This window comes from Camellia sinensis, chromosome 7 (genome assembly GCF_055761805.1).
Source record: "Camellia sinensis isolate YWXY chromosome 7, ASM5576180v1, whole genome shotgun sequence".
NCBI lineage: Eukaryota > Viridiplantae > Streptophyta > Magnoliopsida > Ericales > Theaceae > Camellia > Camellia sinensis.
The window spans coordinates 68119570-68134193 of NC_138967.1; positions in this window are offsets into that span (position 1 = coordinate 68119570).

Below are 14624 nucleotides of genomic sequence, written 5' to 3' on the forward strand. Positions count from 1 at the left end.
TCACTCATGTTGGTATAAGCTCATTTCTCATTTCCATGTCATTCTATCATCGCCCCGGTTTGCATGCCCGTGTGCACGCACTTCGAGGCATCTCATTTTCATTGCATCTATCATCGCCTCGGTTTGCGTGCCCGTGTGCACGCACTTCGAGGCATCTCATTTTCATTGCATCTATCATCGCCTCGGTTTGCGTGTCCGTGTGCACGTACTTCGAGGCATCTCATTTTCATTGTATCTGTCATTGCCCCGGTTTGCGTGTCCGTGTGCACGCACTTCGAGGCATCTTATTTTCATTGCATCTATCATCGCCTCGGTTTGCGTGCCCGTGTGCACGCACTTCGAGGCATCTCATTTTCATTGTATCTGTCATCGCCTCGATTTGCGTGCCCGTGTGCACGCATTTCGAGACACGTATCATTTTCTCGGTTCGCGTGCCCGTGTGCACGCATTTCGAGGCATCTCATTTTCATAACATTGTGTATGTTAGGATTGTATATTAGTTGCATTTCATACATATCATGCATATTGCATCGTGTTCGGAATAGGAGTTAGTCCGGACACGGGAAACGAGGTACATTTCGTACTCCGAGTGACGGAATGTATCTCAATTCCCCAGTCACCAACACTCCGGATTATCCATGATGGAGTTAGGTTTTAGCTGTAGTTTCATGTGCATTCATCCTATATAGAGTTGTGCATTTCGGTTCCTCTGCCATCATGCATCGATATGCGTGATTGGTGGCACGAGGATCGAGACATGCATATATCTGTGCAAATACATTGCTATGCCCCTTTTCTGCTCTCTGTTGCAGCAAAATCAGGAATTAGCAACTTTTTGGAACTTGGCACGCATTTCAAGAACAGGTGTAAACAAAGGCTAATTGGGGCATTCCGGTGGATTTCCGCGCAAGACGATCCGGACATGCATCATCCATCAGAAGCAAGACAGTCCCTGGCCTGCACGCCAATTTTATTTACTTTCTTAGTTAATTCTTTAATTAATTAGAATTCTGTAATATTTTTGGACTGTAATATTCTTTTGTTTCGGGACTGTAATATTTAGACTGTATTATTTATTCGGACCCTCCGAGTGAGGGCACAACTGTAATAAGTGTGGGTGAGTGTGATGTATATCTTCCCAACCCCACGTCTTTCTCCCTTTTATTTATCCGCTTATGATGGTTAGATTAGGGCATGTTTAAATTAGCATACAGTATGACAGCATGTTTGCATCATTCATCTGTATTGCATGCACCGGGCTCGGCACATCATACTAACTGCATTGTACTTTCAATTTCAAAAGTTGAATACATGATAGTTGTAACATTTCATATGCCATCTTAGAATAGCCGAGCCTGCTATAATTGCATTTTGCATGTGTTGCATTAGACATTTTTGCATACTCAGGATCATGCATGATTTCTAACAAGTGTCTATTTTGGCTTGGAGTACTCGGTAAGCTTTATGCTTTAGCATCCTTGCATGCGTGTGAGTGTTGCCATGAATAGCATGCTTACCATGAGGCTAATTGCTTATATGATATATCTGTCTGAATGCCTGTAGATGGAGATTGGGTTATCTGAATTGGAATAACTCATGAAATGTTTTGTTCCAATTCCGACGATCCAGTCTATACTTATTTGCTGTACGCATCACATAGTAACCTAGGCTAATAAACCGGAATAAGAACTCACAATGTTTTCAAAAATTGATATCATGGTTAGTAGAGGCCGGTCTATGACCGGGCGAGCGGGGGTGCTCACAAAGTGACCTTCCCCAATCGTACCCAAGTTCCCGAGCCGAGGCAACTTTGGTGATGACGGACACGTGGCCTTTTGGCACCGAGTCAGGGTTTCCTAAATTTCCCAAAATAAAATATTTAGGTGGCGACTCTGTATCTGGCAAAGCAGTCCATGTTTGGCACTTTTTCAAAAATTAGTTTTCTCAAAAAGATTTGCCAGATTTGGACTCTTTGGTTCAAGATTAAGAACCGTGACAACTTTTGAGAGTCCGAGCTGTAGCGAGGTCCCCCCGCGGGCTTGTTACACTAATCTACAGATGCAGTTGACTGTTTTAATTACTGAAAGGACATTCATTCTTAACCCTTTTATGCATTTGTTATTCACTGGGTTTTAGCTCACAGTTTACATATGTATGTAGGTGGCCAAGCACCGGACCAAAGCTAGAGGCGCCGACTTAAACACATGTTTTGTCAAGCCAACCATTATGCTTCACTTCGAGGTTCCGAACCTGCACGAGTCAAGGCTTTTGGGTGCTCCTAACCACTCCTTTTTGCTAAGTGTACTGAACGTCTAAAACCTATGATTGTACAGTCATGGTGAAGGGCTTAGGTCCCTAACCTGTATGTTGCTTGTATATGTGCTTTTGGTATGTTTATATATATATGGCTATGAATGTGGCGATGTCTATAAAAGTTTTCCCATTCAGGTTTTCACAGCTCATTGGACGATACAAACTATTACTGATTGGCTTCCGCCAGGCCCTTTATATTAAATTACTGTCATTACTGTTAAACAGGCCTTTGGTAATCATGGATTACTAGCCAGTTACGATACTAAACCCTTAGGGGCGAGTTTGGGTCGTAACAATTCAAGGTATGGTGACCACACCTTAGCTAGTCAGAACCACCCACGTGGCACCTCGACTAATCATCTAGACCACGTGGACAATTCAAAATTGCATCCTCACAACTGCTCCCTAGGTTCTATTACCTTGGCATACTGAGGTAGAAATTGGATTTTTGTGAACATGTTTCAAAAACAAAATGGTTGTTATATGATATTTTTGAAATGGAAAACGAGAAGGAAATGTGAATCGCCTGTATTGTTGAAAGAATTTAATCATTTTGGAAAAAGTACTTATGTAAATATATTTTGGTTACAAAACGTCACATTATTTATGTAGTATGAGTTGAAGCGTTCATGATCATAACTATTTGTAAGCTATTATTGTTTAGGATTATGTTGGGATCCCTACTAGACTTTATATTCACCCCACGTTGCAAATCCTTTTTCAGGTAAATGTCAAGAAGTAGTTTAAGATCAATGATCTTCTTTATCTGTTGGTCGCGGGGCCTTTTGTTCGTTGCAAAATGCCTTTGATATAAGAGGGTTGGACCCAGCCTTCTATATATAATGATGTAAGCCTACCGGCAGCATATTTAATTGTAACTCATATTGCATTCATTATGGTAGCGTTTGATAACGTTTACGTTTTTTGTTTATGTTTACAAAAATTTTATTAACTAGTTTTTGTTTATTTTTAGAAAAACATAAATTATAAACGCGTTTGGTTTGAACAAAATATTTAAAAAAATTTAAATACATAAACTAAAAAATATGTTTGTTCAGACCTTAAATATTTATATTTATTTTTATTATTTATGAGAATGGAATCACACACATTATAATTAAAAATAATAATAATTAAAAATAATAATTGAAAAAAATTAATTAAAAAAATATTTGAAAAAAAAATTAATTGAAAAAAATGAAAAAAAATTAATTAAAAAAATATTTGAAAAAAAATTACTTGAAAATTAATTGAGAAAAAGTATTTGAAAAAAAATTTAATTGGGAAAAAAATATTTGAAAAAAAAAATTAATTGAAAAAAAAATTATTAGAAAAAAAATTAATTGAAAAAAAAAATATTTGAAAAAAAATATAATTGAAAAAAAATTATTTGAAAAAAAAATTAATTGAAAAAAAAAATTAAAAACTGAAAACATAAACTCATTTTTTGAGTTTACGTTTTTTCCTCAAATTTATAAACTGAGACAGTCATTTATAAACTAAAAAAATTATCAAATAAGTTTTTATGATAGTTTTTTAAATTTTTGTAAATATAAACTGAAAACGGAATGGTTACCAAACATGCCCCAAGTAAAACCAAGCAATGAGATGCCTTAATGAATACAACTTTCCAAGACACTACTTGAGTATAACAAAATGAGTTTAAACTCAACACAAGTAAAGCTCGAGGCTTAAACAAAAATAGTTACATCACTAAACAAAAAATGAAACCCTTAGCTCTAAGTCCTCCCAAACTACGTTCTTGGCGAAGGTATATCATTAGCACCTGAAAGTTGTTTTTCATATAGGTTGAGTCACAGCCAAATAGAGATAATATAACATAGTATATAACTCTTAGCAAAATTATAAGGTGAATGCACATGCATGCCATTTGTCAAACAATTCCTCATTTTCCATCTCAAAACAATGCAATGCCAGGCTATATATCCATTCATGAAAGTCATCATTTTGTACAGAAAACAGGGCAATGGATACAAAACACTAAGAATCTTTAGGTACATGTTTGCCAGTAGGCTATAAAAACACTACCAAAGTCATTTTACCAATACTAACCGGAAGGATCGGCACCTAACCGCACGGGTTTCTTGACATTCACCAAAGACACACATGTCAACATTATAACCACAACCATACCCCTTGACCAGATTCACGAAGGTATTCACCCCTTTTTTTCTCAAAACCAATACACTTACAATGTTAAATATGAAATGATACTCAATGTACAATGTATGAGAAGTTAGTTTCAATTTAATCTAATCCTCATGCAATGTCTACAATAATCAAGACTAACATCCACCAATAGCCCAAAATAGATATTTCTACTCAACAAATAATTTTCAATCAAAAGATATAATTTAATCATTTACAATGAGGGTGATATTATATATCCAACTCCACAATCATCATCAATAACAACATTGTTCCAATTTCACAATACCCAACATCATTTTCCATTTCCCTTCGCAATTCCAAATATGCAAAATCTAGGGCAAAACCCCTTTTATTTTACAAAATCAATTTTAAGAAGAAATATCCACCATTTTAACATATCTCACTCATAATTATATCCCCACAACCATTTTCAAGAACCAATTTGAAAAACCCCTCTTTTGATTTCAAAACCAAACCCTAAGTTTTTTCCAAAAATTCACAAATTAATAACCATTTTCAAATCACAAATAACTAAGCTAAAAATCATATAAAAGAGTCAAAGAAATTCCTACCTCAAAGTAGAAGACATGAAGGAACGATGGGTAGAACTTGACGAAGTCAAAAACACTAAATGCTCAGATTAAAATGAAGCCCTCGACGTGCTCAATGTTTTTCTCCAAAGGACTAGGGTAAGGAAACCCATGGATTGAGAGTATTTAGGGATAGAAATGAGAACTAGAGAGAGTGTGTGTGGATCTAGGGTTTTGGAATGTTTTGAGAGAAAAAGAGATGAAAAAGTGACTAAAAATAGCTTCCTCTCGAACTAATATATGCACAGACCGCTCGAGTACAAGAATGGTCGCTCGAGTGAAAGACACAAAAAAGTGATACCGCTCAAGTGACCAAAACCACCACTTGAGCACACAATAACCCTCTCCCAGTGGTTCAGACCTATAAAAGATCACTCGAGCACAAGAAGGATTGCTCGAGCGAAGATATCAAACTCTCGGTAGTTTTGCAAACTGTAAAAGACCGCTTGAGCGCAAGAATGTCGCTCGAGCGAACAAGCCAAAATCTGGGCAACAACTCTTTGAAAAACTAACCTCCCAACCTATTTCAAATACAACCAAAACTCCCAATAGCCAAACTTAAGAGTAACAAGATGGAAATGAGATGAGCAACAGCTAAGTACATGAGTTCTCAAATCCTAATGCAACAAATGAGTTGAGTCTAAACCAGAATCGTCATAATGCCTTAGGAATTGATTTATTATTTTGAGAAACAATTGAAAATCTAGAAATGTTTTTCAGGTAAATACGTTTGGTAAGTTTTGATAGGGTGCAACGCTCTGAAATAATAATAATAATAACTCACATCATAATATTCCATAGAATTGATCACTAACATTATATTTAACATTTCCATATATACTCCTTGATCATACAAAAGATGGCATATGCGTGTATACATTCATAAATCCTAGATCTTGATCTATAGCATATGACATGTGTACATGAATTAAAATAAAAAGATAATCAAGTAATTTCATGTCCTAATGGCTACATCTTTCTAAGCTAATGCCTAGTTTCAACAAAATGAGTTCAACTTAATATAGTTAAAGCCCAAGGTTTGTGCAAAAATAATTACATCAAAAGAAAACAAAATGAAGCTCTTGGCTCCAAGTCGTCCCAAGTTATGTCCTTAATAGAGGCATATCATCAGCACCTAAAAGTTTTTTTTGTATAAGGTGAGCTAAAGCCCAATAGAGACACTTTAACACAATGTATAAATCTTAACGAAGTTATAAGGTGAATGCACATGCATGCCATTTGTCAAACGTTTTATATTTCCATCTCAAAACAATGCAATGTCGGATTATATATCAATTCATAAAAAATAAAAAAATAAAATCCTTTTATAATAGAAAACAAGGCAATGGATACAAAACACTAGGAATCTCTAGGTACGTGTCTGCCAGTAGGCTATACGAGCACTACCAAAGCCATTTATCGATACTAACCGGAAGGATCGGTAGCTGACCACACGGGTTTTTGGACTTTCACCAAGGACATGCAGGCCAACATAATAACCACAAACCACACCCTCTAACCAAATTTGCCAAGGTATTCACCAATTTTTCTCAAAACAATACATTTTCAATACTTAAGTGTGAAACAATGCTCAATACAAGATGTATGAGTAATTAATTTCAATTCACTTAATTCTCATGCAATTTCTACAACAATCAAAACTATCCTTTACTAATAACCCAAAATCGATATTTCTATTCAATAGATAATTTCCAATAAAAATATAATCTCATCATTTACAAAATGGAAGTGTTATTACATATCCAACTCTACTATCGTCATCAATAGATAGATTTATTTCATTCTTTCAAAACTCAATATCTTTTCTCTTTTCTTTCATAAACCAAATATCAATTATTTTTGAACAAGAACTTCTTTACTTTCAAAATCACATTTAAGTAAAGAAATTTTAACATTTCAACATATCTCAACCATAATTTCATCCCCATAGCCTTCCTCAAGAACGCATTTGAAAACTCCTTTTTTACATTGCAAAAATCAAACCCTAGGTTTAACTCAAAATCCCCAAATCCCTTCAATGAACAAATAACTAGGGTAAAAATCATATCAAAGGTTGAAAAATCCCAACCTCAAGATTAGAAGAATAAGAGAGCAAGGGTTAAACTTTGACAGAACCGAAAACAAGATTCTCTCCGATTAAAATGTAACTTTAAATGAGCTCTATATTTTTCTCCAAGGAGTTATGGTGAAGAAATCAATGAGTGAGGGTGTATTTGAGGTTTTAAGGCAAGAACTAGAGAGAGTGTGTGAAGAAATTAGGGTTTGGAATGGTTTAGAGAGAGAGAGAGAGAAAGTGAAAAAGTGATAAAATTTTCCTTTTCCCGATCTAATACATGTACAGACCACTCAAGCGACCAAAACACCACTCGAGCATTAGACACAATAAGTGACACCACTCAAGTGACCAAAACACTGCTCGAGCGCACAATAACACCCTCCCAGAAATTTTACAGACTACAGAAGACCACTCGAGCACAAGAAATACCACTTAAGCGAAGATTACACCACTTCTAGAAGTTTTGCAGACCTACAAAATACTGGGAGATCTCAATGATTGCTCGAGCGAACAAGAAAAAAATTGGACAACAACTCTTTTGATAACCTAACTTTCAACCTGTTTCAAACACAAAAATAACTCCCAAACAACCAAACTTAACTAGCAATGAGAGTAAGAGGTTATAAACAACAGTTAAAGGTATGGAATTTTAGATCTAAGAACATGAAAATGGTCTAGTCTAAATCGAAACCATTATATAGAGGGTGTAGATGGTTTTGTTTAAGTTGTTTTGAGTGTTCAGGGTGAAAGACCGAAAACATGTGTGGGGAGGTATCACGTGCCTTCCTGTTACGAGCCGATAAAGTGGGGGATTGGCAGTGCTTGTTATATCTACTTGCAGACACTAGCTTAGAGATTACCTCAATCACATTTATTACCTCGTATTTAAAGTTTCGAATTTATTGAGATAATGGAGTGCCTTTAAAAGACCATTGCACATGAATTTTAAAGAAATAAAACTTGTTCTTTTGGAGCATGGCATGACATGGCATTTGCATTCATGTACATGAAACTCCTTAGACTTATATACTTTGTTAAGATATCTCTAATGGGTTTTGTGCTCACCCCTAGTGGATTTGTGCAAGAAATGATGTAGTGATCCTGTTGGAACAATCTTCTGTGTAAATAAAATAACTAGAAATAAATTCAAACAAAATAAATAAATAACATACTGGATTTATTTATCGAACTGAATTAAAATTAAGACCAAGTCGAGTGTGTGACACTCTGTCCTTAAGACAGATTCGCCCCGTTACGGTGCTTACGGTTGAGTGGCGTCTATCTCCCAAGATACAATGATCTTCATAAAATTGTTGTAGCACACCAAACAAAATTGTACGGTGAACCAAACCTAGTGTTCTATATTCTCTTAAATTTAATCTAAAACTAATATATGAAGAATAAATGCAATAGAACAGAATATACAGCAAAGAGACAAAAAACAGACTGATATTCTCCGAGGGTTTAGACTGCTGGAATATGGCTCTATATATAGACAAATCCAGCGGTCCGAACAGGTGCAACCTGTTATAAACAGATTCTGTCTGTTTGCCAATCAACACTTTTATTCAAACTTTGAAAAAGAACCGTTGGTTCAAGTATAAAAGTGTTGGTATATTTGTTTTATTACACTATTTGAAAATAGTACCATTGGAGACCAAGTCCAAAAACTGTTGGAAATATTTTATTATTAAAACTATTTAAATAGTTTTATCAAACAAGCCAATTAGTGGAAAAGTGTTTAATAACTGTTTGGAAAATTATTATTAAACCATTTGAATAGTTTAATCAATAAAGGAAAAGGTACAAACTTTAGAAAACTAAAATTTGAATTTAGAATTAAATTAAATTCCCAAAATTACAAACTTTAGGAAACCACTTAGGAATCCAAAATTTGAATTTAGAATTAAATTAAATTCCCACAATAATTTTGATTGAAAAAATTCAAATGAATTTTATCTAAAAAAAATTAATGTTAGACCCGAAAACGACGTCAACTTACCATTCACTCATAAATGGTTTTGACGAACCATCTTCACCGTGTGACTTGCCACGCGGTAGGGAACACTTCACCTCTTCGGACCCGTCCCAAAAGACTTTCGGGGCCCACTCAATTTTAAGCTCAAAGTCGGCCCAAAATATGCCTTATATAAACTAATTTTCCAACAATCCCCTATATGAATGGAATTTGATGGAGAGAAAATGCAACAACATGATCTAAATACAGAGAGTACAGAAATTAGAAATATTCTGCAAAGGATAGGTAGCTTTTGGCTTTGAACCTTCCCTTGTGAGACACTATCGGATTTACTAGCTAACCAGTGAACATGATGTCTTGAACTGTTCAGTCGTTTGTGTAAACGAAGACAATAGAACTCACACAGTATATTCCCAGACACAGTTTAGTTCTCACTATTGTGTTCATTTTGGCCCTGAACAACCTGGTCTTTCATGAGTGCTCTAAAGACTTGTAGCCCTTCACAAATCTTATAGAACCGGCCCAGTTCACACTCACATAGGTGATTCTTATGAAGAGTATCCTGTCATACTCCATTAGGTTTACCTAGATATAAGAATCATTAAAATTTTATTTAACCTCAAACGCTGCAGACATCACTATTTCATCAAAGAAATGGGTAGGAGTTAGACTCCCCATTGATCCTTCTGAGTCAATCACAACTCGGTTGTCCCTTTGAACGTAGATCTTGGGATCTCCAGTCAACTAAGTTGGGTTGCCGTTGTGGTAACTCTTATTTAATAGGCTTAAGTCCCATTCCCCTCGATGAATTCTCAACTAACTCTCTTGCTAACCTTTTGGTTAGTGGATCCGCTATGTTGTCTTTAGACTTCACATAATCAATGGAAATAATTCTATTAGAAAGTAGTTGTCTTATGGTATTATGTCGACGATGAATGTGTCGTAACTTACCGTTATACATATGACTCTGTGCTCTACTTATAGCTGATTGACCATCGAAATGTATGCATATAGCCGGCACCGGTTTTGGCCATATTGGAATATCTTCAAGGAAGTGGTGAAGCCATTCTACCTCTTCCCCAGCTTTGTCTAAAGCTATGAATTCAGATTCCATAGTAGACCTAGCAATACAAGTCTGTTTGGAAGATTTCCAAGATACAGTCGCACTACCAAGAGTAAAGACATACCCACTGGTGGACTTCGAGTCTTTAGTATCCGATATCCAATTTGCATCACTGTATCCTTCAAGTACTGCTGGATATCTAGTATAATTAAGCCCAATGTTACGAGTAAATCGGAGATATCTTAGAACCCTTATCATTGCTTTCCAGTGTTCTACTCCCGGATTACTCGTATATCTACTTAATTTACTTCCTGCATAAGCTATATCCGGGCGAGTGCAGTTCATCAAGTACATTAAGCTTCCAATAATTTGGGCATACTCTAATTGAGAAATACTTTCCTATATATTCTTAGAAAGATATAAATTAACATCTACAGGAGTTCTAGCAAGATGATCATCATCTTTGCTGAATTTGTCAAGTATTTTCTCAATGTAATGAGATTATGACAAAGCATAACCTTCTGATGTTTTGGTAATTTTCATACCAAGAATTACATCAACAATGCCCATGTCCTTCATGTCAAAATGTTTATTCAACATTTTCTTAGTAGTTTTAATCATATCATTATTACTACCTATGATGAACATATCATCTACATAAAGACATACAATGACATAACATTTGTCTGTGTTTTTAATATAAAAATATTTGTCACACTCATTAATTTTAAATCCATTTGACATCATTGCCTTGTCAAATTTCTCATACCATTGCTTTGGCGCTTGTTTTAAACCATATAATGATTTAACCAATTTACACACTTTCTTTTCTTTCCCTGGAACAGAAAACCCTTCTGGTTGTTCTATGTAAATTTCTTCATTTAACTCACCATTTAAGAAAGCGGTTTTAACATCCATTTGATGAATTTCTAGATTGTATAGAGATGCAATGGCAATTAGCATTCTAATGGATGTTATTCTAGTAACCGGTGAGTATGTGTCAAAGTAATCTAGACCTTCTTTCTGTCTAAAACCTTTGACTATAAGTCTTGCCTTGTATTTGTCTATTGATCCATCCGCTTTCAATTTTCTTTTGAAAATCCACTTGTACCCAAGAGGTTTACAACCTGGTGGCAAATCCACCAATTCCCAAGTGTGATTTTGCAAGATGGATTCAACTTCACTGTTGACAGCTTCTTTCCATAAAGGAGCTTCAGGACTGGACTGTCATGACCCGAACCCGCCCCCATGGGTTAAGGCCATAACCGGCCAGTAATCGTGAGATTACCTACGGCCTCAAACTAAAAAAAACGTAACTTAATAGAGTAAAGGGGCCAAACGGAAGCACAAATTTAAAACTTTGTCCACATAGCCGTGCTTATATGCACATCAAAACAAATCACTTACATATACGTTAATAACCCACATCAAAAGTACAATACCATAAAATTCTTTACAGACAGGATCATCCAAACTGAGTCAACCCATATCAAAACTATATACAGATATACATAAAGTCCTTGCTAACAAGACAAAATGTAAATACATAACAAAATGGCAAGGGTGGGTCTCGTGCGTGAGACACAAGGCTGACTCTCCAAAAATCTTTGTTGTTCCACACTGACTTCACTGAGGCTAGGTTTGGACTTCTCTGGGCTCACTTACAAACACATAAATGAATGTGAGCGAAAGCCCAGTGAATAATATCAAATAAAGAATATATATTTGAACAATATACATCAAACGACCTCGGGCCCAATTTGCGTTTCTAACTAATACATGCATACATAGACATATGTAAGTTGAGTAACTGCGGTTCCAAACACATCATATGGCCTTGGGCCCAATTCATTCGTTTCATTGTCAAATCATTACTCGTGTCAAACTGGTCTTTGGCCCATTTACACTTTCGTGTCGAAACGGCCTCTGGCCCATTCATTCATGTCTTGTCAAAATGACCTTCGGTCCGTTCATTTATGCCAAAACAGCCTTCGGCCCATTCATTGATGTCAAAATGGCCTTCGACCCAGTAATTCATGTCAAAACGGCCTTCGGCCCACTCATTTATGTCCAAACGGCCTTCGGCCCAATCATTTATGTCCAAACGGCCTTCGGCCCAATCATTCATGTCAAAACGGCCTTCGGCCCAATCATTTATGTCCAAACTGCCTTCGGCCCAATCATTCATGTCAAAACGGCCTTCGGCCCAATCATTTATGTCAAAACGGCCTTCGGCCCAATCATTCAAGTCAAAACGGCCTTCGGCCCAGTCATTCATGTCAAAATGGCCTTCGGCCCAATCATTCAAGTCAAAACGGCCTTCGGCCCAATCATTCATGTCAAAACGGCCTTCGGCCCAATCATTCATGTCAAAATGGCCTTCGGCCCAATCATTTATGTCAAAACGGCCTTCGGCCCAATCATTCATGTCAAAACGGCCTTCGGCCCAATCATTCATGTCAAAACGGCCTTTGGCCCATTTACTCTACTATTCAAATCCAACTGTCGTTCATATCAGATTATCATTCGTGTCAGACTATCATTCGTATCGGAACGGCCTTTGGCCCATTTGTTCTTTAGGCATAGTAAGCGTTAGTCCAAAATCCAAATTAACAACTTATAGGGAGCTAAGCAATTGGACAATTAGCATATCTCAAATATCTTTATTAAGATACTACTCATAGTGATCGGTTGGTTGATTTTCCTTGGAACTTGACCCTACACATTCCATGAACACAAAAGGGTCACTAACAGTTCAATCCATTCTTTAATTCACATGTTCCTTATTAGGCTTTATTCTTATCTCATTAACTCATTTACAATGCTTAACGCATGCCTAAGAGTGCTTACAAGTGAAAGAGAACGGAAAACAGAACACATAATGCAAAAACAGAATTTTAGAAAATAAGGTCCCCGCTCGAGCGTGGACTTCCCCACTCAAGCGGACGCTTAAGCCTACAAAAGTGCTGGTTACCTCAAATCCTCACTCGAGCGTGAACTCGGCCGCTCGAGCGGACTGCCTGTCTACATAGCTTCCCGCTCGGGCGTAAACTTCCCCGCTCGAGCGGGCACCATGTCTGTCAAAATGCTGGGAGCTCGAATTCTCCGCTCGAGCGGCACTTTCCCCGCTCGAGCGGACGTCAAAATTCTGGAAATTCCAGGTTGTGTTCTTGAGCTCCAATTCGATTTTTCCAGCTGCACTACTTGCATGCAATGGCTCAAATCTCAAATATAATCATGCTAACAAGGTACACACACCAAAACACATTATTACGGAGCTCAATTTCAAGGATTACACACTTGCATGTCTCAAATTGACACCAAATTCAATTCTATCATACATATTCATGCATTTCAAGCTCCCATCTTCAATTATTCAAACATGCATGCCCATCTTGACTTCATTCCTATTTCAAAAGATGCAAGTGGTGCCTATTCCCATAAAGCTCAACAAAACCAAGCTTGCATGCATGATCAAACTTCAAATCTTGCTTAATTGACATGATACATGCTAGATTTTGCAACTTATGGCAATTCAAAAGTAATCTTATGTATGCATGATCATATCTCATCAAAACCAATTTAAATCATGCTCTTGATCACAAAAATCCTTTGAGCTCACAAGATTACAAGTTCAATTCATGATTTCAAGAGTCAATGGCTTACCTAGAAGTCCAGTTCTTCAATTTATGGTCCAATTTGAGTTGGACTTCAAAATTCCAAGCCCTCATGATCAAACACAGATTTTTCTCTCTTCTCTCTCTCTAATGGCCGGCCCTCTCCTCTCTTTAGAGTGTATATCAGCCAAGTGAGAATTAAAGAGGGAGTTTGATTGAGTAGTGCTCATATACAACAAGCCCCACTTGCTACAATTAAAATATTAAACAATTTGAGCACAATGCCATTAAATAAATCAATTTAATCTGACCCGAATCAATTTTCAATTAAATTTCACCGTAGGCTCTAAAAATTACGCTAATCACAATGGCGTAATCAATTTCGGGTTCTGTGGCCGATAGGGCCCTTAATTTAATTTCCAAAGCAGATAATCGAACAGATATTCCTACGGTGAACAGATAGAAATTTAAAACCACATATTTTCACATATTGGCACACAAAATCAGGCTAAACACATAATCATACTCATTTTAAGGACTAATTAACCCATTACGGAACAGGGGTATCACATAGACATAGCCTCTTTAAAAGTTAAAGGCTCATTTTCTAACAAAAATGTTAGGAAATCTGGACCAAAAAATTTTGAAGTTCTAGCACGTTTACTACGCCTAGGTTCCTCTTCCTCATTTTGATCTAACTCTTGCTCTTGATCATGTTCTTGATCATTACTAGTAATAGCATCAAAAGATCTCTTATTATTACTAGTCTCTTGCCCAGTCTTATTTGGAAATACATGTTCAAAGAATGATGCAT